Source organism: Dermacentor silvarum, chromosome 8, assembly GCF_013339745.2.
Source record: "Dermacentor silvarum isolate Dsil-2018 chromosome 8, BIME_Dsil_1.4, whole genome shotgun sequence".
In the NCBI taxonomy this organism is placed as follows: Eukaryota; Metazoa; Arthropoda; class Arachnida; order Ixodida; family Ixodidae; genus Dermacentor; species Dermacentor silvarum.
This window is the reverse complement of record NC_051161.1, coordinates 116379998-116404153: the sequence shown is the minus strand read 5'-3', so window position 1 is coordinate 116404153 and position 24156 is coordinate 116379998. Positions and strand designations below refer to the sequence as shown.

The 24156-nt window shown below is 48.6% G+C and overlaps 1 protein-coding gene across 1 annotated transcript in view; it reads right to left on the bottom strand.

Annotated features, from left to right (window-relative positions):
* The window catches only part of LOC119461632 (monocarboxylate transporter 10-like), a 291751-nt gene that overhangs the window by 123366 nt on the left and 144229 nt on the right, over nt 1–24156 (bottom strand).

Below are 24156 nucleotides of genomic sequence, written 5' to 3'. Positions count from 1 at the left end.
CGCGCACGGAACATTGCTGTGCACTTGCGTCGAGGCGCGTGTTGCTGAATTGATATCAGTAGCAATGCGAAAGACAAAGCTATTGCGAGATCAAGCTTCTTTTTTCTTTTATAACTGTCGTATTACATCAGCAAGTTAAAGGTACGTATTTTCAACATTGTACTAATAGATATAACCGAAAAAAAGCATCTTGTATGATAAAAAAATAACTTAACCGAAACCGAAAGCATATAGAAAAAAATGTCCAAAGTATTGGCTTCTGCACGCGGTGTCCCGCTGTGCGTGCAGAGGTCGTGTGCTGAATTGCAAAATAAGTGCGGTCATAACTGAAATTCTGGGCTTTAATACTACAGTTGAATCTTTCAGAATGAACAGATGAATATTTCGCAGTTCAGGTACAGATTGTCCCTCTCGTGGGATCTCGAACATGCACAGTGATGATGATGTCGAAAAACAAAGCAAATGCCCCGCTGCAGGGCTGCAACAGGCAACAGCATAACTTTTGCTCTCCTGGCTTCCCATTTTTAGGCATTAGAGAAAACTTGCTTGTATTTTTGAGGCATAGTGCGTGCATCTACTCACAACGCACAATGTACGATCAATGTGCGAAAGCTTTGTATGTGCAAGAGATGTCCAAATCACAAATACCTTCGATGTCTTTTGGATGAGCCTTGACTGCCACGTACTAGTTGAACATACTATAGATGTTAACTAGACGTCGTTAAATGTCTTCGATATTGGTCTTTTGTGGTACGTCCAATGGATATTTGTGGTTTGCTGGGAACAAGGGATGATACCGGATTATGCCACGTATAACCAAAGCAAGGACAGTTTTAGAACCACAGATATGGATGCTGCACAGGCTTAACTTCAGAAATACGCATTGCCATCGACAGTCATCGGGAGATGAGTTCTGCCGTAATTTTTATTGCAAGAGGATTTTCGTGCGTTTTGTGAAATCAATTTGTTTCTGTCTGGTATTTCCCATGAACAACACCTCACAACAATGAAGTCTGAACGTGGTACCAATTGCGAATCCAAGCGCGGGGCGGTAGGGGCGGTCGCCCCTCACCTCCAGTCCGCCCTAGTGCAGGCCGTACGTGTCCTTCGTCCGCTTGCCTGTTCGAGAGACGCCCTATTCCCCCAAACCCCCGTGCTTTCTGTGAGCCCAGTTATGCTTCTCCGCCCGGTGTTACGATTCAGCGCATATTACGCGATCACATTAGGGGCCAAGGAGCAGCACTATATATAATAAAGGCCTTTGCGAGGCGCCGCACTGAGCATATCGTCCCTGGGCGCCAGCGATTCGCAAACGTCCCCGCATGCCGAACCGCCAGAGCGTCCGATAAGAAAAGGTTTGTGGCGACCAGCTGCGTTTTCCAGCAGTTATGTTCAGACCTGACCCGCAATGTTTACCAGACTCCAAGCACCGGAGTGTTACAGCACTCCTCTTCGCCTGTGAGACTTCTGCCCCATTCAGTCGCGCTCCATTCACCGTAGTCTGTGATCGTTGCGTTCGTCATCAAGCCCGTCATCGAGGGCTCTGTGGGCCACGGGAGTTGCTCTATGTGAAAGCCCTTTTGTTTTCAGCAATCCTTGCTGTATCGTTTCATTGTTCTGGACTCACCTTGAAATAAAGCAGTTAAGTTTGCCTCTTACTTCGGGTCGTTCACCGGGGGCAAGCTCAGCTCACGGGTCGCAGTCGCGGCAGCTGAAGCGCAGCTTCCACTGGATTGCGGCTGTCCCCGCGATTCATCCATCCCGTTAAGCTTTCAGCTGCTCTTGCCGCCCATCGTGCCAGAGCGTAGCTCGGCTATTCTGTTCTGCTATGCGTCCTTTTGCCGCGTTGGCCACGTAGCCATGCATGCATTTTACACTTATTTCATATCTTCCGTCCTTTTTGATCGGGCACTTTCGTATTTCCTCACTTCCTTTGTTTAACAGCGAAGCTGTTTAAGCCAGATGTAATGTCTGGTTCGTACCAAGAAACTGCCACGCCGTAGCCATGGCAACCAGGAGAGCGGTGACACCCAGGAGGGTGGCGCCGCGCATGCGCACGTGGTATCATCCTCGCCAGCTCTCTGCCTTCTCGACCCCCGCCTATCTTCTCTCTGCGCCGTGTTGAGCCAGGAGAAAAAAAAAAAAAACAGGCGAAAGCTTGCACTAGGCCGCGCAAAGCCCAAGACACAGCGAAGCTGGCCGATTGATTGCGTCTCTTTGTTGTAGGTAGGTTGAACGTGGGTATGTCGAGGTTTAAACTTGGTTGCAGCTAGGCCTATACTCGTGTAGGTCATCTGTGCTAGTACTGGAAAGGTTGCGGTAGTACTGGAAAGGTGCGTGCCGGGAGCACGACGGTGTGGAGGAGTATCACGCGTCATACCAGCTGTGGTGGCGGCGATAGCGCGGCGATGGCGTGATGCCGCGGCGCACCTTTCCAGTATTACCGCAGCCTTTCCAGTACTAGCCCAGATAACGTACACGAGTATAGGCCTAGCTACAACCACGTTTAAATCTCGACATAGACAAGTTCAACCTAGCTACAACCAAGAGACGCAATCAATCGGCCAACTTCGCTGCGTCTTGAGCTTTGCGCAGCCTAGTGCAAGCTTTGGCGTTTTAAATGCGAAGCATTTCTTGCCCGCGGCTCTGTCTGTTGTCCCGCGTCCCACACCACCACAGTGCATGCGCGTCTCCCCCTCTCTCCCCTCTCCTACACTCCCCCTTTCTTTCCTCTAGGAATCCGGCGCGGTGCGCTGAGAGCTGCATACTCCGCTGGGGGCGCCAGGTAGTTCCGCGGTATGAAAATGACGGACCGCGCGCCCTTATAGACGAGAAAACGATCGCCTGAAGGCGCTGCTGCGCCTCCTGACAGCGCCCCCAATGTGGAAATTTCAAGCAGCGCGGTCGCTCCGCGGTGCAGTCTCTGCTTTGTTTACGTTGTTTCGCCCGCGCTTTCCTTCGCTGCTAGTGCTCACGGCGCTCCGTTTTCGACGGCGGCAGATCGCCTGCTTGCTTAACAGCGATGCAAAGACTGCAGTGCGATTTCAAGACGGTTGCCGACGCCAACAGTTTTTTTCGTGGCGGCAACCTCAAGAAAGGGGAGCGTCTGCTTCCACACGTGTGTGGTGTTGAAAAATTGCGGGCGGTGATGTGACGGTGAAAGCCAAGTGCGTGTCGGAGGTGTCCAACAAGATTCTGTACGACATCGAGTTAGAGGTACACACCGAGTTCAGTCATTTAGTCACTTTTATTTCTCTAAGATGCAGTCACAAAGCAGTCATGCATGCTTGCAGAGATGTGCAGAGACGGTGACGATTGCGGTTGGTTTCGTTGGTCGCTGGGCGCGCACACACGGCTGCTATCATTTTGGCTCCCAGGGAGCGCGTGGTATCAGCACTGTCAGAGCAGAAAGAACACATGCATTAGGCACCAGTAAGCCAATAAAATTAATTAACGATGTAAGTACTACATATGTGCATAATGCCTTATATCATGCTGTATAAATATTTAATGTGTATCATGCCTTATTCAATGAAGATGTTACAGTCATGAACTCATTGCATTATTGAGCAAGGTATCTTTTCACTGGTCATGAGAAATCACTCGTACAAACTGTTCCGCGAAATGATCCCAGGTCACGGCAACCAGCGATTACCTTGGGACCAGCAGCACGAGCGCAAGAATTAGCGATACATGCCTTACCAAAGCAAATCTAGTTTCTCGTCGGGCGAATGGCCCCGCCGCAGCAAAAGTAAGCTTACACCGATGGCCGGCTACTACACGAAACGAAGACTCTTGGCGGGAAGAGTGAAGCAGGAAGAATGTGCAATGTGGCAATTACTTTAAAATATGCTTGGATATTGTGAACCCAGAAAGCATGGCCAAGCAACAAACATAACGCGCGCGACTCGGGCAGCTGCTTTGCGATCTGCCGCTTACCGACGCATGCGATGACCGCAGCTTGCATCAAATACGGATTGCCACCACACAAAAGACAAATAACGTGCGGCCCTATTTGTTGCCTGTACAGCTAGGAATTTATGTTGCAGCGTTTGGAAAAAGCATATAATTATCTTGAGCCAGTCTGCCGATCGCGAGTGAACGAACAGTACAATCAATTAAATTCGTAGGTTTTACGTGCTAAAATCACAATATCATTATGAGGCACGCTGTAATGGAGGGTCTCAGAAATAAATTTGACCACTGGGGTTTCTTTAAGGTGCACAAAAATCAAAGTACATGGCAAGAACTGTATTCTTGCATTTCACCCCCATCGAAATGCGGCCGCCGTGGCCGGGAATCGAGCTCGCGTCGTCGAGCTTAGCGGCGCTACACGTATGCATTTACCGCTAAGCTAACACGACGGATGTCACTGTACGATTAAACTACGCGACACGTCTAGACAAACGGCCATGAGCTAAATACAGACACATTACTATTGCATTTTTATCGAGCGGCCGTGATATTGCACGCGAATGCGAAAGTACGTGACATACTTGACTCGGCGCACTGCAGTTATCCACGCTTGTCGTCTGTCCTCCTCGTACCACCTCTCCGGAATTCTGCAGAACTTCACGGGCGGCTTTCGACTTTTCGAGGCTCTTGTGGCAATCAACAACACAGCAGTACTGCGTGCCACCTTTCCTGGTTGATGAGGTCGCGCTCACCGTCACGAAAACAACGCATGCGGTCGCTCCCGCCGTAGAGAACACAGGCGCGCGCTGGCCCGCTGGCGACCTTCGACACTTCCATCCTTCCGCCAGGGGAGTGGGCGGCGCTGGTGCCACGCGGGCAAACTTTAGGTTGCCTCGTCTATTCTCTCTACTGTGCAGCGCCGCGATGAGCGCTCGGGCCGCTGCCGCCAAACCATCTCCCGCTCAAGCTGCATACGCCGCTGGGGGCGCCACGGTAGTTCCGCGGTATGAAAATGACGGAGCGCGCGCGCCTCATTCTCTCTACTGTGCAGCGCCGCGATGAGCGCTCGGGCCGCTGCCGCCAAACCATCTCCCGCTCAAGCTGCATACGCCGCTGGGGGCGCCACGGTAGTTCCGCGGTATGAAAATGACGGAGCGCGCGCGCCTCATTCTCTCTCCTGTGCAGCGCCGCGATGAGCGCTCGGGCCGGTGCCGCGAAACCATCTCCCGCTCAAGCTGCATACTCCGCTGGGGGCGCCACGGTAGTTCCGCGGTATGAAAATGACGGAGCGCGCGCGCCTCATTCTCTCTCCTGTGCAGCGCCGCGATGAGCGCTCGGGCCGGTGCCGCGAAACCATCTCCCGCTCAAGCTGCCTACTCCGCTGGGGGCGCCACGGTAGTTCCGCGGTATGAAAATGACGGAGCGCGCGCGCCTCATTCTCTACTCTGCAGCGCCGCGATGAGCGCTCGGGCCGGTGCCGCGAAACCATCTCCCGCTCAAGCTGCATACTCCGCTGGGGGCGCCACGGTAGTTCCGCGGTATGAAAATGACGGAGCGCGCGCGCCTCATTCTCTCTCCTGTGCAGCGCCGCGATGAGCGCTCGGGCCGCTGCCGCCAAACCATCTCCCGCTCAAGCTAACCATCTCCCCGCTGCTTGGCATCCACACATGGTTCCCTTTAGCGGGAGATGGAGTAATTTTTTTATCTCTCCCATAGCCAGCTCATGCTTTCTTGTCCTTATCTTCTTTTTCTTCTCTCTGTTTCTTCCATAGCTCATGACAGCAACAAGCACTGGCAGCCATGCGATGCGAATATCGCACTTTAATTGCTGAGCACTGCACTGCCGGCGTCAAAATAAACGCGAACAGCGAAGCGCGTGTCCAACGCATAACTGAAGGTATTGACGCTTTTCGCGGCGCTCCCGTGGGTGCTGCCACGTTTGATCACGTGGTGACGCGTCCATGGCTTGCCTCAGCTGCCTCCGTTGCCTCCGCGTTTACAATGCAAGCGCGTGACGCCGGTGCGGCGCAGCAAAGCTCCTTTTCAACGCCTACCGTAGACGGTGGCTTTGTGCATTACACGAAGCTTTGACCACAGCTTTAGGGGAGATGTAAGTGCTTTGAGAGCTCATTACGCCTTGTACAAACGGCGCGAGCAGCTTATAGCGGTGCTTGTACTAAACGCGGGGCTAGAAATGTATTCCAAGCTGTTCGAACTTTCCGCTTATGAATTAAATCGGGATCAGTGGGCTCTTCGTTCCTTATTTGACATACATTTTCATGAAGCGGCTTGTCATGTTTCTGACTCAGTAAAGTTCCTCGGTGCAGCCACTATATCATTGTTAATTTTCAGCCTAATACCTCACGGTTGTGCTCTGCTGCGATAGATTTGTTCTTGCTGCGCACAAAGCTCGGAATGTAAATGTCCTGTACTTCGCGGTAGCTTGTAGCAAAGACGTATTATCGCTAGTCCCTCGCTTACTCTCTGGACCGTCACGAAATGTTCAGCTTCAAACTTTCGTGTGCTGTCCGTGTAGTCGCCGTCACTCATGCTTCACTTCCCTTTATTACCTTAAAAACTCCATTGCAGGGGTATTACATTAGATGTGGTTAATAAAATAAGCATTAGAAACAGGCGTTTGTTGCTTCGGCACATTGAATCAAGTGTGCGCCCTTTCACTTATTATTGATACGTTGGCGATAGGGTGGGCGTAATTTTGCGTGCGAGTAGGGGTGGCTGCGTGTATAACGTGCGAGAAACTCACCATGTCAGTAAGTGGTGCTACTTCCTTTTGTAACGAGCGGCACTCACTCTTATGTGCCGAAGTTTCGGAGTTGAAGTCATTTCTTTGGAGGTTAGCTATGCAGCGTTGGCGGATAAATTATCTTTTTTGATCCTCGAGGAAAGCCGTGCATCGCGAAGGGCGGCAACACAGGCAGTCCTTATTAAGCAGCGGCGACACGGGTTGCTTCCATTCCTTAGTACGGGAAGCACTACTTTTGCAGCAAACTACCGCACACGTCTTCCCTTTATCGTTACACATTTTGCAGCATGAATTCGGCACAGTGCATAATGGAACACCCAGCATTTCCGACAGCTGATCGCACAGTAGCAGGGTAGAAGCAGTAATGGTTTCTGATTCGTGCGCATTCGCTGAGGCAACGTATGGCTCGCCGCCAAAAGCGCTATCTCGTTCCTCTAGAGCAAACTGCTCCGCGAAAAGGGTCAATAGTGCGCACCGTCCAGTCATCACCATGGACAGGCGCGCGCGTTTGGTTTCACAGCTCTGCGCGATGATGCTTCGCGACATTTTCGTTTCTGTTCGTGAGGCACAACGCAGTCCCCGCTACACGGTGTGCCTCATAATCATATTGAGTTTTTGGTACCTACGCAATAAAATATTTTTGTTTAATTATGTATCATTATTTTACCGCGATCGTAATAGTAAAGCTCCTTTGTACGTGCTAGGTCGCCAACTGTAATGTGGTCGTGTTGCCATTCGGTTCTGAAGTTTCGCACGCTGTTGACTGACAGTAACAAATGCTGCGCGTATTGATATCATCTATCAAGCGAAAGCATTCAAACTTATTGTACGTGAGTGCCGAAAGAAGAAAAAAACACGCACCATTCCACTGCTGCGAAGGTGGATTATCAGCGAAGCAGTTTAGCACATCGCATAGAGATGACACAGAATTTAGATCAAAGGTATGAGTAAATTTTATTTCTCTTGAGCGGCGACGGCGGTCATCCCGAAGAAGGACACGCGCGCGCGCACGCACACTTTTATTTTGATCAGCGATCTTCATCGGCGGTATACATTCGCGTGGAAAACTACCGCCACATCGAGGAGCCGGCGGAAAGTAGACACGCGGGACGAGACCACACGCCGGGAGAGCGAAAGGAAGCTAGGCACGCAAGCGCTTGGAACGGCGACGAAGAGAGGGCGGTGCGAGCGTACACATGGCCGACGCGGGTCGCACAGCGGCAAATGTTTGAGAATCTACCTGAGAGTCTATTGATTTTGAAAATGGTGCCTATTGAGAACTAAGGTACTGAAAATATATATCCAAGTGATCAGGCGTATGAGCGTTTGCAGAGAGTAACGCGATTTTCCATCAAATTCTGAAGGTAAATTTTTGCACGCGCAGATCTGTTGACGGACGCGAAAAATGCATAGAACCCTAGCCATAGAGAGCCTCGCTGTAAACATTTATACTTGCCTACATATCTATTGTTGGCTTCCTTAGCGAGCGGAGATAACTGATAGTTAATATGCAATACTGGAGGTGCAGGGTCACTCATTTGTGTAAAAGGGCAAAGAATGTTTCACTGTCGCGCAGCAAGCTTTAAGAAATGGCTCCTTGCGAATTAAAACTCAGCTGTTCCAGTGCGTGCATTTGCGCGCCATTGCCGGCTACGTGCCGCAGTCTCGAGGCTAGATAGATGAAAACATCGTGCTCGAAGCCTGAAATGATCAGTTATGCAATTATGTGTTAAATAATTAGTATACGTAGCTGCCCCGCATGCAGGAATTAGCGCATTTATAGACTGTAATTGTTAAATTTAGTAATTATTAAAATCCTAATGAGGCCGAGCACAAATACTAGTAGCTTTCTCGCGTGTCTGCTTAAGGCACGTTTATTGTAGTTATTTTTAACAATATATTTATTCATGAATACCTCACAGGCATTTAGTAAGGCATTGAGTAAGACGGGAACATTAGGTACGTGAAGACAAAGCGAACGCGATTCAACAAGAAAAAGAAAGCATCACCGTGACCATAGCATTATTCGCACATTGCAACACCACTCAAAATCAATACAGTCAATATAAAGAGTACAACTTGTTTGAAATCTAAAAATAGGAGAACGTGCGCGCGAGAAGATACCAGTAAATATTACATGAAGATCATTGGACAAAAGAGGAGGCGTACAAAGGCAAAAATTTCCATATAAAATACAGTGTCACCGCAATACGAATTAACAAAAAGAAAAAAAATTCGCAGTTTCGCTCGAAAGGCGAAGCATCAATTGCGATAGCAAATTAGTAGAGAGCTATTCGGAGTAGGGATAGTAGGTTTATCGGCTGCATAAACATGGACACATTCACTTACTAACTGAATTAACAAGCGTGGTGTCAGCGCGCACAAGCAAACATGAATAGATCACACTGAATGACCGCAGACAACGACTGTCTCCCATGTTCGTGCGGTCTATCGCTTCAACGGAAACTGAGCGGCGAATGCACAGTGCATACAAAAGTCAGAGCCGTGTGGAGATAAGAGACGGTGCGGGCGACCGCCACAGCCGGGCAAAGTTGACAGAGTAGAAGCTGTGCCCCCCCCCCCCCCCCTCCCTCCCGCGCTGCCTTCCCGCTTTGGCCAGTTCCCCTTGAGCCCAGTTGCAAGATACGCCTTTGGTGCGGCAGCAGAGCGTCGCCCCGCCTCCCTCCCTCCCATACCCCCACGGCCTTTCGCGCGACCGTCGCGTTTGGTTTCCGCCGTGTGATCGCTCTCCATGATAGCGCGCGTCCCCCGCGCGCTTTCGCTCGCGCGTACGGTGCGCGGCGACGATTTTATCGCCCTTGGACTTTATACGGAACCTCACGGTGACGGCGACGCCGACGGCAGAAATCAGGTTGAAGTGTCCATCGCAATAAAAATAAATTATGAGCCATTACATTCTGTGAAGTTGAATGATCCGCGAAGCTGTTTAGCACACAACGTAAAGCACACGACTTACGACGTCTTGCATGGCGAGCCGCTTGCAGCTGGCCTCTCAGGAATGATCGTCATCAGTGTTAGCTGCCTGCCGCCGCCGATTGCAACCTCGCATCTGTTCTCACTAGTGGTGGTAATATCGATGAATGATTAATCGAATAAAAGTATCCCGCAAAACGATGAATCTTCATCGATGTCCACTTTTCATTTATTCGAATTATCAATTAGACATGTTCGATTATTCGTTTACGAGAATTTGACAGGAGTTATGCGAAAATTTTAAATTGTACTGGAATGCTGGCGCACGAGCAGTGACTGTGCGGCTGTGCTAGAGCGACTGTGGACGGTTTTTCCGAGTCCCGAGTGATGCCAAGCCAAATGCTTCCCCCCACTTCACCTACACCGCACACGCTAACTCAAGCCGGAGGCTTGAAATGCTCTCGCAATTCAAGGCATACTATAGCAACCCAGTCGCTGATCGTCGTGTCACTGCCAGTCCACTAAAGACGTGGCACAGCATGACTGCCAGTTTGGAGCGTGTATTTGACATAACGATGAAGTACATATCGATTCCAGCAAATCTGTAGCTTGCGAGCGGCTATTCTCGCATGCCGGTTGTGTGGCCATTCAAACAAGGTGTTGGTGTCACCCGAACCTCCCAGCCAATTGAAATTCCTTTGCTCTGTAGAAAAGAGCACGTAGCTTAAAATCCTAAACCGTGGTTTTGAGCGTTCTGGTGGTGGTGGTGTTGCAGCAGGCGGGGTTAGCCTCGCATACATAGCCGGCAATTGTTCCGCCCGAGCCTCCTGTGAGTTGAGATCAGGGTTAGGTCACCAGATAAAGATGAGCCCCGTGTCTCACAGGAAGGCGATCAGCACTCGTTGCACTCTTTTCTTGATTGCCGCGGGCCCTCTGGGAAATCGACGTCTTCAAAGGTCCTGTGTGAAAGACCACTCTATTGCAGGCTGTCGACCATCGCGTTTCTTTGTCTGTCGAACTTTGGGCATAAGCAAATAAACTATTCAATATCACCGATATTACCACAGAAGGCACAGAATGGGGAAGCGCAACTTCCAGTCTTGAATGACCAAGCCGGTGTGTTTGCGGAGTCGGTTCTGATGCGGTACAACAGCATCGCTTCCTCGCAATAAGTCCATGGATCACTCAGGTTTGGTTGATCACCATAAAGTGATTACGGATTGCATCCTTAGAGTTTTGAAAAATGCTTGGCGCTCTCAATTTTACAACACGTCAGCGCTATAGGCGTGCAAGAGCGTCAGCTTTTTCATTTCCTTCCTTCCTACGTGGGATGGGATCCATTGAAATTTTACTTAAATTCCTAGCTCACTAGATCATTGATCGTAGAGACTGCCTTGTAAACTTCTCTTGAGGTAGGCCAAGATGTAATCGATGAAATGCTGACTTTGGGTCCGTCAGCACCAGGATATCTCGTGCAAAATACGCCCATAGTTTTCGCAAGGCCGCGGTAACTGCGGCGCTTTGTACTGTTGTAGACGACACTACGCGATGCAGGCGGTTAGACCATGATACATCAAGGGAGGCCATGCAGATTGCCGCTGCGCAGCTATCTGTTTGTGCACACACCGACCCTCTGTGTACGTTTGTAGGTGGCTTTTATAAGCTGTGCTCAAGTGGTCCAGTACAAGGAACTAAGCTTCGGCAGTTGGAATGGTGCGTTTCGTGGGTAGCCGGGGTACATTGAGGCTACAGGTAATGTCCGAAAAATACATGGCGGGTCAAGACAACTTCGTTTAAGCCATTGAAATCCTAAAATGAGAAGGTCTTCAGCGCCGCATGGAAATGGGAACGAGAGAGAGAATAAACTTTATTATGAGCAAGCGCAGTCTGCGCCCTAGGTGGGCGGCCTTCTTATTCCAGGTAGCCGTGGGGAATGACCCTCTCCCGTACCCGTTCGATGAGACTGCACTGTCTCTTTGGGTCCCGGTCTGACAGCTTGGCCTCCCACTGGTATTCTATTAGTGTGTGAGTGTCTATGTTGCAATCTTTTCCGACACATCCCCGTACCATATTGCATAGGGTGTCTGGGACATCACAGTACTTGCGGAGGTATGAATGCTGCGTAGGCGAGATTCGGTGCAATAGAATACCGTGGACGTAGCGGTTCGTTTGCAGTTTCCTGAGGATTACTGCCTCTTTCCTAGTTAGGCTGGGGTGAGGTAGTGGGTAAGTTCTTCTGTCTAGCCTGCAGTGTTGCAGAATCTCGCTGTACTTTTTCGGGACTTCATTCAGTCTCGTTGGTGCGTCCTCTGAGCAAGCCCGGTGAACGTGAGCTCGGGCGGAGGCGTCGGCTGCCTCATTCCCCAGTAGGGACTCGTGCCCCGGAGTCCAAACGGTGTACGTTTCCGGTAAGTTCTTCTTTGCCGTTTCTGTGAGGATTTTTAGGGCTTGCCTGGAGATTCTCCCTTTCTGAAAATTCCGGTAAGCTGCTTTGGAATCTGTGAGTGTTATTGCACCCTCCCCACAGGTTGAGATTGCCAAGGCTATTGCTGTTTCTTCTGCTGTATCTATCTCTCTTGTCAAGATGATAGCGGCCGTTCTCTCTTTGCCCTTGCTGTCGACCACACTGATTGCATGGGCCGGAATTCCTGTATATTTTGCTGCATCGGTGTATCGTGTGCCCGAATTTGGGCCATATGTTTTTCGGAGAGTCACTATTCAGGCTTTTCTTCTTCCCTCATGGTGGGTTGGATGCATATTTTTTTGGAATGGGGGCTACAGAAATGTATTGTTGAATTGGCTCTGGGGTTGTCCTTTTCTCGTCGCGTAGTTGCATAGATTCAGTGTATCCTAATGTTCTGAGTGTTGCCCAGGAAGGGCAACACTCAGAAGATTAAAATACATTTCCTGTTTCAGTAAGTGTAAGGCGTTCGAGATGGTTAACTTTGTGCGCTTCGACTAGCTGCTTATAAGAGTTGTGGAGGCCTAAGCGGAGTAGTCGCTGTGCGGAGGAGCATTCGGGAATCACAATGGCAATCTTGAAGGTCTTCCGAATGACGATGTTTAGTTTTTCGATTTCTGCTTTCTTTAGGTCTAGGTAAGGGGTGCCGTAGGTGATTCTACTGATGATGAGGGCTTAGATGATTCTGACTGCATCATGTTCTTTCAAGCGGTATCTTCTATTTGCTAGCCGTCGTACTAAATGTGCTACTTGCGTGATGGTTTCTTGCAGCTTGGGTAGGGTGACGGCGCCTGATCCGTCGTTGTGCACATGGGAGCGAGTTCTTGTTCATAGCCACCGGAGAAGCGCCCTGCCTGCGGGGGACTCGCCTAGCCTTAACAGCTGCGTACACAAGGCCTGAGATACCAAAGGCGGAGTGGGAGACTGTTTCATTAGCAACCTTCTTGTTTGAAGCTGCCCGAGGAACCCCCATCGCCAAGCGAAGTCACTTTCAATGCACTGCCTTGAAGTGCTCGAATTGGCTCGGTGATGGGGATATGCGCGGCAGCTGATAAAGAATGCAGCTTGCTATAAGCTCAGCGTTCAGTGTAAGCATGGACATTGGATTGCTTCCCCAACGAACACCTGACAAGCGACGAAATCTTTGACTCTTTGTACTGATGCAGCCACAACACTTTAAACTATGGGTCGCCACAGTAGCTTGCTGTCTATGGTGACGCCCAGGAAACGAACACTAGGTGCACGACGAATTGTATGGCCTCTGATATCCGGCGTCAGACGTGTTGACTTGCACCCTACTCGAGTAATTTTCTTATCCCCTGTGCATATCGCAATTCTTTGCATATTACAGCGAAGCTGTTAAGGGCTCAGTCTCCGATGGTCGTGTCCGCGTGTAGAAAAAAGTTGTCGCAGTTTCACCTGAAAGGCGAAGCAACAATTGCGATAGCAAATTTGTAGAGAGCTATACGGAGTAATGATATTAGCTTTATCAGCAGTATAAACTTGGACATGCAGCAGCACCGGCAACACGCAGAACTATTGTCGACGCCATCGGCGTTTTGCACGCGTTCGCTCAAAATGCGTGCGGCGTTGGTGACTGTTGCCGGAGCCTCTGATATAAATAGGCACTTGGTGCCGCAGATAAACGTCGCCTCCCTTCCCTCCCCCCCTCCCCCACGGCCTCTCGCGCGTCGGAAGAAGGCGCGTTTGCTCTACATATATGGTGATTGTAAAGGAGGAAAGAGACGCCTACTTCTGCAGCCCTTAAGCGAGCACGGCGCAGAACGCGCGTTTGTTCTCCGCCGTGCGTTCACTCCCCGTGAAAGCGCGCACCCCTCGCGCCCTTTCACTCGCACATACAGCGTTCGGCGCGCGGCGACGATTTCATCTCCATTGACGTCATACGGAACCTCACGGCGACGCCGACGGCAGAAATCTGCTTTTGAGTGTCCATATAATTGCTATCGCAATAAAAAACTCATTGGCCGTATGCTGTGTGTGTGCGAGTGAAAGCGCGCTTTCACGGGGACCTAACGCACGGTGGAGAGCAAACGCGGCATCTTCGCTCACACGAAAGGCCGTCGGGGGACGGGCGGGATGCAACGCGCAGAACTGTTGTCGACGGCGGCGGCGTTTTGCCCGCGTTCGCACCGAACGCGCGCGGCGTTGTTGACATGTTTATGAAGAACATGCCAACCTTTGCCGTACACCCTATGACGGTGTACCGTAGCAACCATAAGGCAATGGTCCCTGTGGTCACTAAATAAATGACAACCACCGGATCATTTATATTTGTCATTCTTTCTTAGTTCAAATAACCAATTAAACCATCACATCTTAACAGTAATATTTAGAAATACATAATTCCCACCATAGTACAGCTTTGCTGGTCTTCCATCTCCACCCAAGTGGAAGGGCTGACAGTTTTACAGCGAAAGTTGTATATGGCTAGGCAAAACGAAAAACTTGTTGCCACATGTTTCGATAAACGTCTCTATTGGCTGCGCCGTCAGTTACGTCGTCTTCTACGTCGCACCGAAGCGCGCGTGCCATTGGCGGCGCTGTTAGTGACGTCATTAGCGAACGCGTTCCCGCCATTGCCCCGTTGACGCTGCTTTGCCTGCAACGCCGCCTCCTCGGCTCGCCGTTGTTGCATGCGTTCGATATCTCGAGTTGGCTTGGTAGTAGTGGACTCTGATCTCATGACCGTATTCGCAGCCTCGGAACGTACATTAACCGATGTCTCCCTCCTGGAAGAACGCGCGATTGCCAGGGCAGTCATTTCCACCTCTTCTCTCCCTCCTTCTACCCCAAATTATATTCTCACAGACTCCCAGGCAGCTTGTCGGCGTTTTCTTTTCAACACTTTACATCCTACTACCACGTCCATACTGGAGTCCTTCCTATCATTACCTCGCATACTTTTCGGTTGGTCTGAGTGCCTGGGCACGCAGCGATCCCCGGTAATGAGCGTGCTCATGCGCTGGCCCGAGAACTCTCACACCGAGCCGCTGGGGATCGCTCTGCCATCATCCGACCGCAACCTTTCTCGTATGCATCCCAACTTGCTGAGATACGCCTAGCTCGGCAACACTACCCCCCACCCCATCCTTCCCTTACTCGCCGACAGGCTGTCGTCGGGAATAATTTCCCGACGCCCCTTTTCTACTCCTACCTCTACCCATCCCGTTGTCCACTCAATGCCCGCACTGCGGTGAGCGCCCCACCCTACTGCACATGGTCTGGTTTTGCCAAGACATTCCCCACGTCCCTCCCGTTCCAAACCCCACCCTCACCTCCTGGGAGGAGCGGCTGATCGACGCGACGGCGACTGGCCAGAAATGGCTGGTCGACCGTGCCGAGGCGGTTGCTGCTACCTATGGGGCCCCGTACTAAGGGCTCCACCTTCGAGGCACAACTGATCACGATATTTTAATAAAGTTTATTCTCGATTTAGCTCGGCGTCGTAGTTAGCAGCATTCCCGCCATTGGCGCTTGTGTACCACTTCGCGATTTCAACGTGGACGCTTCGTCGCAGCGGAAGCCAAAGGGCCGCTCGAGAAACTCCCGCCGAAAGCGGGCGTTGGCCCCGGCGAACACGTTTCCGTCGTTGCCACTTGACGCGATTTCTTCCGTGGCGCGTCTTCCGTCGGCGAGTCTTCCGACTCGCCGTTGTCGCATGCGTTCGATATCTGGAGTTAGCTCGGCGTCGGGCTTAGCAGCATCCGCCCGCCATTGGCCCTTGCGTTCCACAAGATACACCAACATGTAACCAATAATTGACCCACTCCAATATAGCGCCGGGATTAACCCACTGCTAAACACCGGGGCCGCACATTTTGAGCTTCGCTGGTTGTGCGGAGTGCTTGGGTGGTGATTTTTTTTTAGTTGGACTTCACTTTCCACTACTGCATTTTTGTTATTTCTTCTTTATTTGTATTAACAGGGATTCACTAGTGCCACTTACCTTCTTTAATGCTGATCTAAGTGCCATGTTATAATATGTATTGTTCATATTTTCAAAAACCACTATTGCCAACTCTGTTTAGTCTTGAACAAATGAAAGATTAAACTTTATACACTTGTAGTTGTAACCTGGTTCCACCTCTGAAATATTAAAATTGGGTCCTAGAAAAGTTGATAACAGTATTTCAACCTTTTAAAAGTTCCCGGAAAAAATTTCGATTAATCGAATAATTGATGAAAAGCCCTGCATCGAAACCGTATAATCTATGAAAGGCTAAAATGATGAAGGGTTGATCGTTAATCGAATAAAAAAATTAATCGACATCCCTAGTTCTCGCTGTCGCTTCTCGTAGGCGCGCTGCTCCTCGGGAGTATGCACTATAGGCGGCCTCCCCATTACGACGAGAGAAGTGAAATTCAATATGGAGAACAGCAGCTTGTCTTGCCGACAACGTACGACGGTGCCGCTACCCCGGCAGAGCGGAAGGAAACTAGGCACGCACGAGCTTGCAACGACGACAAAGAAATCGCGGTGTGACCATATGCATGGCCGACGCGGGCCGCACAGTGGTATATCTTTGAGAAAATGTTACAGTAAATTGTCAGTTCTAGAATGTCGGTTTAATCAATATTTCAAATTAACGAAGTTTTAGAAAATTCCCGCTGTTTTTCCAACGCATTCTATTCAAAAATATTTCAGTGAAACGAATTTCTTGAATTGAATTGAATTGAGACGAACATCCAGCTGGTGAGAGAGGTCTGTCACCAGCTGGATGTTCACAGCAACACTTCGTTTGACGAATATGTGCAGTGTGACAGTTAGCTCGTCACCTGGGCTCAACTATCAGATATGTAAATTGTTTCCAGTGTGCGTCCCTCAGAAAAAGAGGGCGACGAGAAAGATGCAATGGCTTAGGCAGATTCTAATCCTGCAACTCTAGCCGAGGCTGGAGGATGCCTTGTAAAGTTGCAAGACTTCGTGTCTCAGCAACAAACTGCGCCAGAGGAAGTGCACAAAACCATCGACTGTCGGACAACTTTGTTACTTCTTGTGCTTTAGCAGCACCAGTGCAATTGAAAATTAGATTTTTTTTCTTCAAATTGACCTAGACAGCTACGTAACTGTTTCGCTCCATAAACCTTAACTCCACAAATTGTATTTCACACTATTGTCTCGATGTCTGCTGTGCCATGTGCTGTTCCATATTCTGGTGAATATTCAGTTTAGTGAACTTTCATTAAACTGAACTATTTCCTTGGGTCCCTTGAAGTTCACTCAAGTAAGAGTTGACTGTATTATCTACCAGAGAGTCTACTGACCATAAAAATGGCACCTATTGGTTACTAATTTACTGAAAATGCATATCCAGGTGATGAGACGTAGAAGGTTTTGCTTAAAATGAAGCAATTTTACATCAAATTCGGCGCATTAGTTATTGCTTACGGAGTTAAAATATCCACGTAACCTTAGTCATAAACAGCTTCACTGTAAAATAAAACGCAAAACAATGCAAGTATCAATTCAACTCTGCCACCTACGATGATCTGCATGTTCACGGACTGTGAATGTGTGTGAACCAACACATAATTTGGTAACGAAAATTATTTAACAAACGTAACATTAATCTAGTACTAAATATTGGATAGATTTAGCGGAGGTACAGGAAAATATATAGACAAGAAAGGACAGAGTGGTCGGATTGGGAGGCGATTTAATCTGTAAAAACATTCCAGAGACGGATAGCATGAGGCAGGGCTGAAAATTTGCCTGGGAAATAACCTGTGAAAATTTTCGGCAAGACGTGAAAAAAAGAGGTAATGCACGCGTTGCAATCTCGCGCGGTCTTCCTTTTCCACAACCGCCTGAGCACTCTGCTAACAGCACCATCTCAGGGCAGCTGAGCAGGCGCTCTGGATCACTTATTTGCTCAGGAGCCCGAGGAATGTTTCGGGTGGAGCAAAACCTACCAGAAAATGTGCTGCGTAGCGTAAATACCGCGACGACAGCGGGGGGCCGCGAAGAGCTGTCATGGTATCACTCCAGGCGGGACACCGCCACCGGCACGGACTCGCGACATTGGGACGGAGGACGTTTAGGGGAAATGGGAAAAGAAACATCGCGCTCGCAGTATCTGTGTTCTTGCTAAGTTTTAACAGCTAAGGTGGCGGTCCCACTCCGGCGGCACGAGCCCCCCGTTTTCAGTACTTTCGGAGCAACCGTGGTGGCTCTTCTACTTAGGATATGAAGTTGTCGTATGAACCATAAAAAGCTTAATTCTTTTAGATTCCAACTATATATAATATAAAGAAATTGATTGGTGTGATTTAGAAATAAATGTTCAAGAACAAGCATGATATACATGGTTTTTGCGAACTGTGTCTCAGTTGTGACCATTTTTAGAAGAAACTACCGCACTTACTGCATTCCGACTTGCTCTGTAGCTTTAGGACATATTTATCTAGTTCCTAGACGTAGCAAAATAATTTTTGAATTTTTACTTTTTGGATAACTTGCTTTTGAAAATTGCCAAATATTGCAATCTTCTGTTGTAAACAGCCCGGCAACTACATGCTCAAGGAAGCTACATTTTGGATAAAGTAGATCATTGTAGACCTAATTGATTGTAGATAAAGTAGATCATCTTCCGAGAGATCATTGCGGAGGACTCGTGGGTGCCAGCTTGGGTCTTTCTAGCACCTTGTGAGGCGGCGGGTGGCGTAGCACCCGTCCGTCTCCAATAACGAAGGTACCTTTTCGAGTCGTCTGACGTCTTGAACAGTTTGGACCCGTAAGATGACCAGAAAATAATGATAAATGTGTGCAGAGAACGTTTCGAATATTTGAAAACATCAACTGTGGCCAAATGAACATAAAATTGGCGCAAATGTACGGTAAATTTCCACCCCCGCGGTCAAATTATAGACATAAAAGATGAGAAGTTGCGCAGTAGAGTAGGCAGCTTCACTTAAGCAGCCATACATTACTGGCTGTACAGCGATCACTCGCACTCTGAAGAGTCCTGTGTATGCCCAGAAACGACCTGTTTGCTTTTAATGCTTCATTTGTGCTTTTAATAAGCAACGTTTTGTAACGTACTATGTATTGGCAGAAAGTTGCTAACTTTACTAATACTGGGATGTGAACATTGTTTTATATGAATTGTATTAACGGCTTTAAAGTTTACGAACACTATTCGAAAAGTATTCGATATTCGAATTCCGTTATGACACTATTCGATTCGTATTCAATTCGATCTCAAAATTCACCATTCGCACATCCCTACTTAACTCATTACTGCGCTTTATGATGCTTGTCAGTATGGACATATCCTCACGTTCCAGTGTATTCCAATAACTTTGGAATAAACGCAAAGGAACAGGCTTACGCCGCGGCAAAAATGGCACACACCTGGGACAAGGTGAGCACCACGAATTTTACTCGCTATAACATCAGTACCTTGGTATCTAAATTGCACCAAAACTTCTGCGAAACGAAGCGTCTATTACCCCGCCCATCAGCAAGAGCGCCTCTATAGCATTGGCACTGGTTTGAACTGTGGCTGCGGGTATATCACGAAACATTATGCTCTATTGATCACGTGTCTTCTATTTTACCTAAACTCGCCGATATATTCGCAAGGTACTGTTTGAACGAAACACTGACTACCACGTCTGCCACACTTCTCCGACATACTTACCGCATGATCTCAATATGCGGGTGAGTGGAAACATTTTATGTCAACGGCCTGAATTCCCCCGCCTAGCTGTTTGGAAAATATCTGCGGAACATCTGCCGGCGACCCATAAAGTCGCTTCCGGAGTTTCTATGTGAAGCAGGCTACGATTCCCGGTTCTGTTACGCATGGCATGATTGAAGAAGTTTGCTTGTGAGAGCTAGTTCTGTGTAGACGTAATAATTTGGCATTTACTGTTGTGCAGTAAGCATATCGCATATTGGATGTTGTTTACAAAGGTGTTTGTGCTGTAACGTACAATTTTCCTTTACCTTTACTTGTATCTGCCTTTTCTCTTTATCATCGGAGAGAAGCAACACGACGAAGGCATTTTGCACCGGCCACCCTCTCCTCTTCAACTGTCTGCTCAATAAAGTCTCTTCATATCTCTTTGAAAGCTTGGACTTATTTTGGCCGCCGTTGCAACAGCTGATACATTGTCGAAGAGTTAGTCGATGTTTTTTTTTTTTTTGCACTTGATAAGAAGACACTATATCGTCTACAGTCCCCACGTCTTGGTAAAACGTGATATTAACCGCACCGCCCAGCAGACAAGAGGAACAAGAGCACTATGTCCGTATGTGTCCACTGTGGCGCAGGTAAAATAATCTTTTTTTTTCCCATTGTAACGTCTTAAGTTAAAATGCTGTTACAGTGTGACAGGATTATTTCAACGTTGAAAGGTTCATTCGGTTGTTAAAAAGCATGGATGTCAATATTTGGCCAGGAAAATTATTAGAAAAGCGCCTCTTTGAGGACGTGTTTAAGGCAGGAAGTGCGTATTTGCGTGGCCGACAACGAAAATATCACTGGCAAAGTTACATATAATGAATTGGAAGCCTAGCTCTACACCTTGACCGCATAGGTTTCCTAAAAATATTTCCGTCTTGGACCGGTGCTTGCTACAGCGCGGCCCGTACTCGCATGATGCGATGCACACATAATATACAACTGGTGGTTCAGAAATCATTTCATTGTGAAACTCCTTCCTACTCTTGTACTGTTCTGAGTACTCTATACACGGCTCCCTAACGGTTCTGCTACCACAGTTTTCCTACCATCGAGTCATTGTGGTGCCTAAAGAGTGTGCTATAATAGGCACTTTAATGAACATCTGAAAGTCGCTTTCGGCTCTCTGATTCAATAGTCAGTGCAAACTCATAGAGGCATCGCTTTATTTTATTAGGAATATTCAATACAAATTTAACATTGTAAATAGACAAATACACAATTCTTTTACCACAGAGATTGCACAACACCCTAAAGGTCTGCTTTTTCGATCACCGAAAAAAAATTCATAGTTTCATGTTGCCTATTTATTAGGGTGACATAAAAACAACGACCAAGACAAAAATAACGTCCGAAAGTTCCGCGAGCAGAAGTCATCTCGCCAACCAAAATATTTTAAGGAAGCTGCAAGTGCACGCGTACTTTTTCGTCCAGGTCTGGGTCGACCTTCAGTTTGAATTCACCATCGATCACAGACAGTAGATCCCGTGTGCTCGTGATGAGACGATGTTCAGTCACCACTCCCATCCCACTGGATGTACAGCGTCGGCGAGTGAAGTGACGATTACGGAGCGTCAGCCAGCAGTCCCCTTCGTAACGACTGACTGATAAAACATCGCGGAAGACGACGCCTGGATACGTGGCAAAGTACCACGATTTATCCATAAAATCTGGCCACTCGTGCGAGTAAGCGAAGACGTGATACAGCGGAAGCCACAAGGAGCTTTGCCCAGCTGTGGTTAGGATCGACACTTCGATTGGCTTGGCCCAATCATCATCGAGCGTGCGAAGGCGATAAGGCTTCGCGTCACCTTCGAGTGGCAAGGCGCGCCGTGGACTAGGTCCCCCGAAGCCTACGTCGACCAAGAACAGCCTTTCTTGACCAGACCCTTCTCCGACGCCTACACTGACGCAGAGCACCATGTGATCCACCGGCGTCGGCGGAGAATCCTCTGGAACCGCCCAGCGAATCCTGGCGCAGCGAACCTGAACTTTGTAGCCCAGCGATAGCAACAGTCTCGCGAAGAGAGAGTTCAATTCGAAGCAGTTGCCCCCACGACCTTCCTTCACGACCTTAGAAAAAACTTCACTGGCTTCCAGAGAACCGAACTGGCCGAAGACTGTGTCGATGCTCTGGAACGGTATCCGCTCGAGATTGGCTGCAATGAGGACGTCCAGGCTCGGCAGATCTGCTTTCGACGGAGTTCGTAGGCGCAGAAAATCTAAGTAGTGCTGGGTTTGAGAGGAAGTCAGGGCTGCCAGAGTGAAGTCACCGTAGTCCAGCGATTCTTTTGGAGTGTTTTTGCTCGCTTCGGCGTCAGGCGTATGCCCATGGTCCCTGCTGTCAACCGCAGAACCCCCGCACGAAACCTGCGTCGCCATTGCCGTTCACAGTCGAGTTTTGCGTTTACTGTGTCGCGTGGCTTTAGCCGTAATGTAAGTGAGGCACAGTGATGATGGCACCGAGCAGGTCAGACCGGCGGATAGAGTACAGCTGGCCTGCTGGCAGTATCAGCTGTGGCATTGCTGAAGGACGCCCTGCGCGTCATCGAACGGTGAAGCTGCAGCCATAAAGCAACCCGTGAGCACGAAGCACCTGCGCTAGACGCGATGGTCCACAGCGGAAATATGGCAGGCAGACATATTTATTGCTTTTGAATTTTACTGAATTTTTTTCGTGATTATCATTGCGAATAAGTTTTTTGCGTTCGGAGATACAGGGTGACGTTACGAATGTTTGATCACAGCGCAAGCCATCACCCACAAAAAGCAAGCAAAGAAAAAATGACGACGTAAGTGGTGCGCTTGGGAATCACTAGCTTGAATCTAGCTCGAATAAGCGCTGTTCCAACTTTATTCGCGAGGATGACACAGTGGCCATTCTCGCGATTACCGAGTAAGCTATGCATGCCTAATGGTTCTGCATGGCTGCGAAGTTCCTTTTTATTTCTCCCACGCAATAGCGGGCCCCAACTGACAAAGAGCAAACGAAAAAAAAGAATATGCCAGAAATTTTAACACGAAAGTGTTTTATGCCGGGGTCCACCAAGACTTCACTGACGTATTTCCGTCACGGAAATACGTCATAGAACATAATACAAAGAAAGAAACCAGAAGAAAAAGTTCCACAAACATGCAAAGTTTGGAAATCGAACCCACGACCTCTCGGTCCGCGACGATAGATCGCCGAGCGTTTAACCCATTGCGCCACAAACGCATTCGCAGAGAGCTACACAGACGCGCCTTATATATCTAACACTCCTCCGTGTACCCGCGCTCTTGCTCGGGGTGGTGCCGCCGCCTACGAGCAGAAAAGAGAAGTACTGCATTATGACACTAACGCGCACCGACAGTGAACGCTTCGGTGGTCTCAGCACTACGACGCCTCGATGCCAGCATTCGAAGGGACGCTGGCATCAAGAAGCACTACCAATGCCACCTAGGTCCTAGGTGGCGTTCACCGTACTGAGCACAGCGGAGCGTGGCCTCCGCAATTAGCTCTGAAAATGTTTCTGAAGTTGATCGCGGAGGCTGCAATTACGACGCGCTGTACGCGCTGATTTGACTCGGTGACGATTCAGTTACGTGCTTTGTCTTGCGCGTTGTATTAGTGTGTCAGTTACGTGCTTCGTCTTTCGCGTTGTGCTAGCGTGTGCAGCGTAGTGCAGCTTCCATATGCACGACGGTTGCTCATGGTCATCGACGTTGGTAGTCGTGATGGAGGAGACGTGCCACCAGGCGTCAGCGTGGGTGCATCAACGCCTAAGGGCGCTTTAGCCACAAAACACCAATAGACATTATATATCAATGTGCAATAAACATTACACTACTTCTGTGAAGACACGTTTCACTTTCGTGTTCTATACCGATTCCTATATAAGAGGGATCAACCACATTTTTTTTATTGAGTGCGTTCTCAAAATATCCGCAGGACATACACGTCAAATCGCTCATTGTATTAAGAATAATCTTAAACATGAACACAGTTAGTACTTGTTCCGTAAATGTGAATAATAATTGCTACGTAATAGCACCTCTTATACTCAATAGCGAAATACGACTTGTGTTTTACTATTGAATATAAGAAGTGGAATTCCGAAGCAGTTATTATTCACACTCATTGGCAATTCAACAGTATATACTCGTATATCCAGATTGATGCAAATATGAAGGGACTGAAAAGTGTTTCAAACTTGTAGAAAATTGGCAGCACATTTTAGGCCGTTTAAACAATGAACAATAATGTGAATATGCCGCTCTTACTTCCATTATATTATCATTTAGATGGCAATGCAATAGGTTGTGAATGTATTACCTTAACTTTATAAGTTTGGTTCCATTTCTGCGTGCCACCATGCGCATTTCTCATTGAG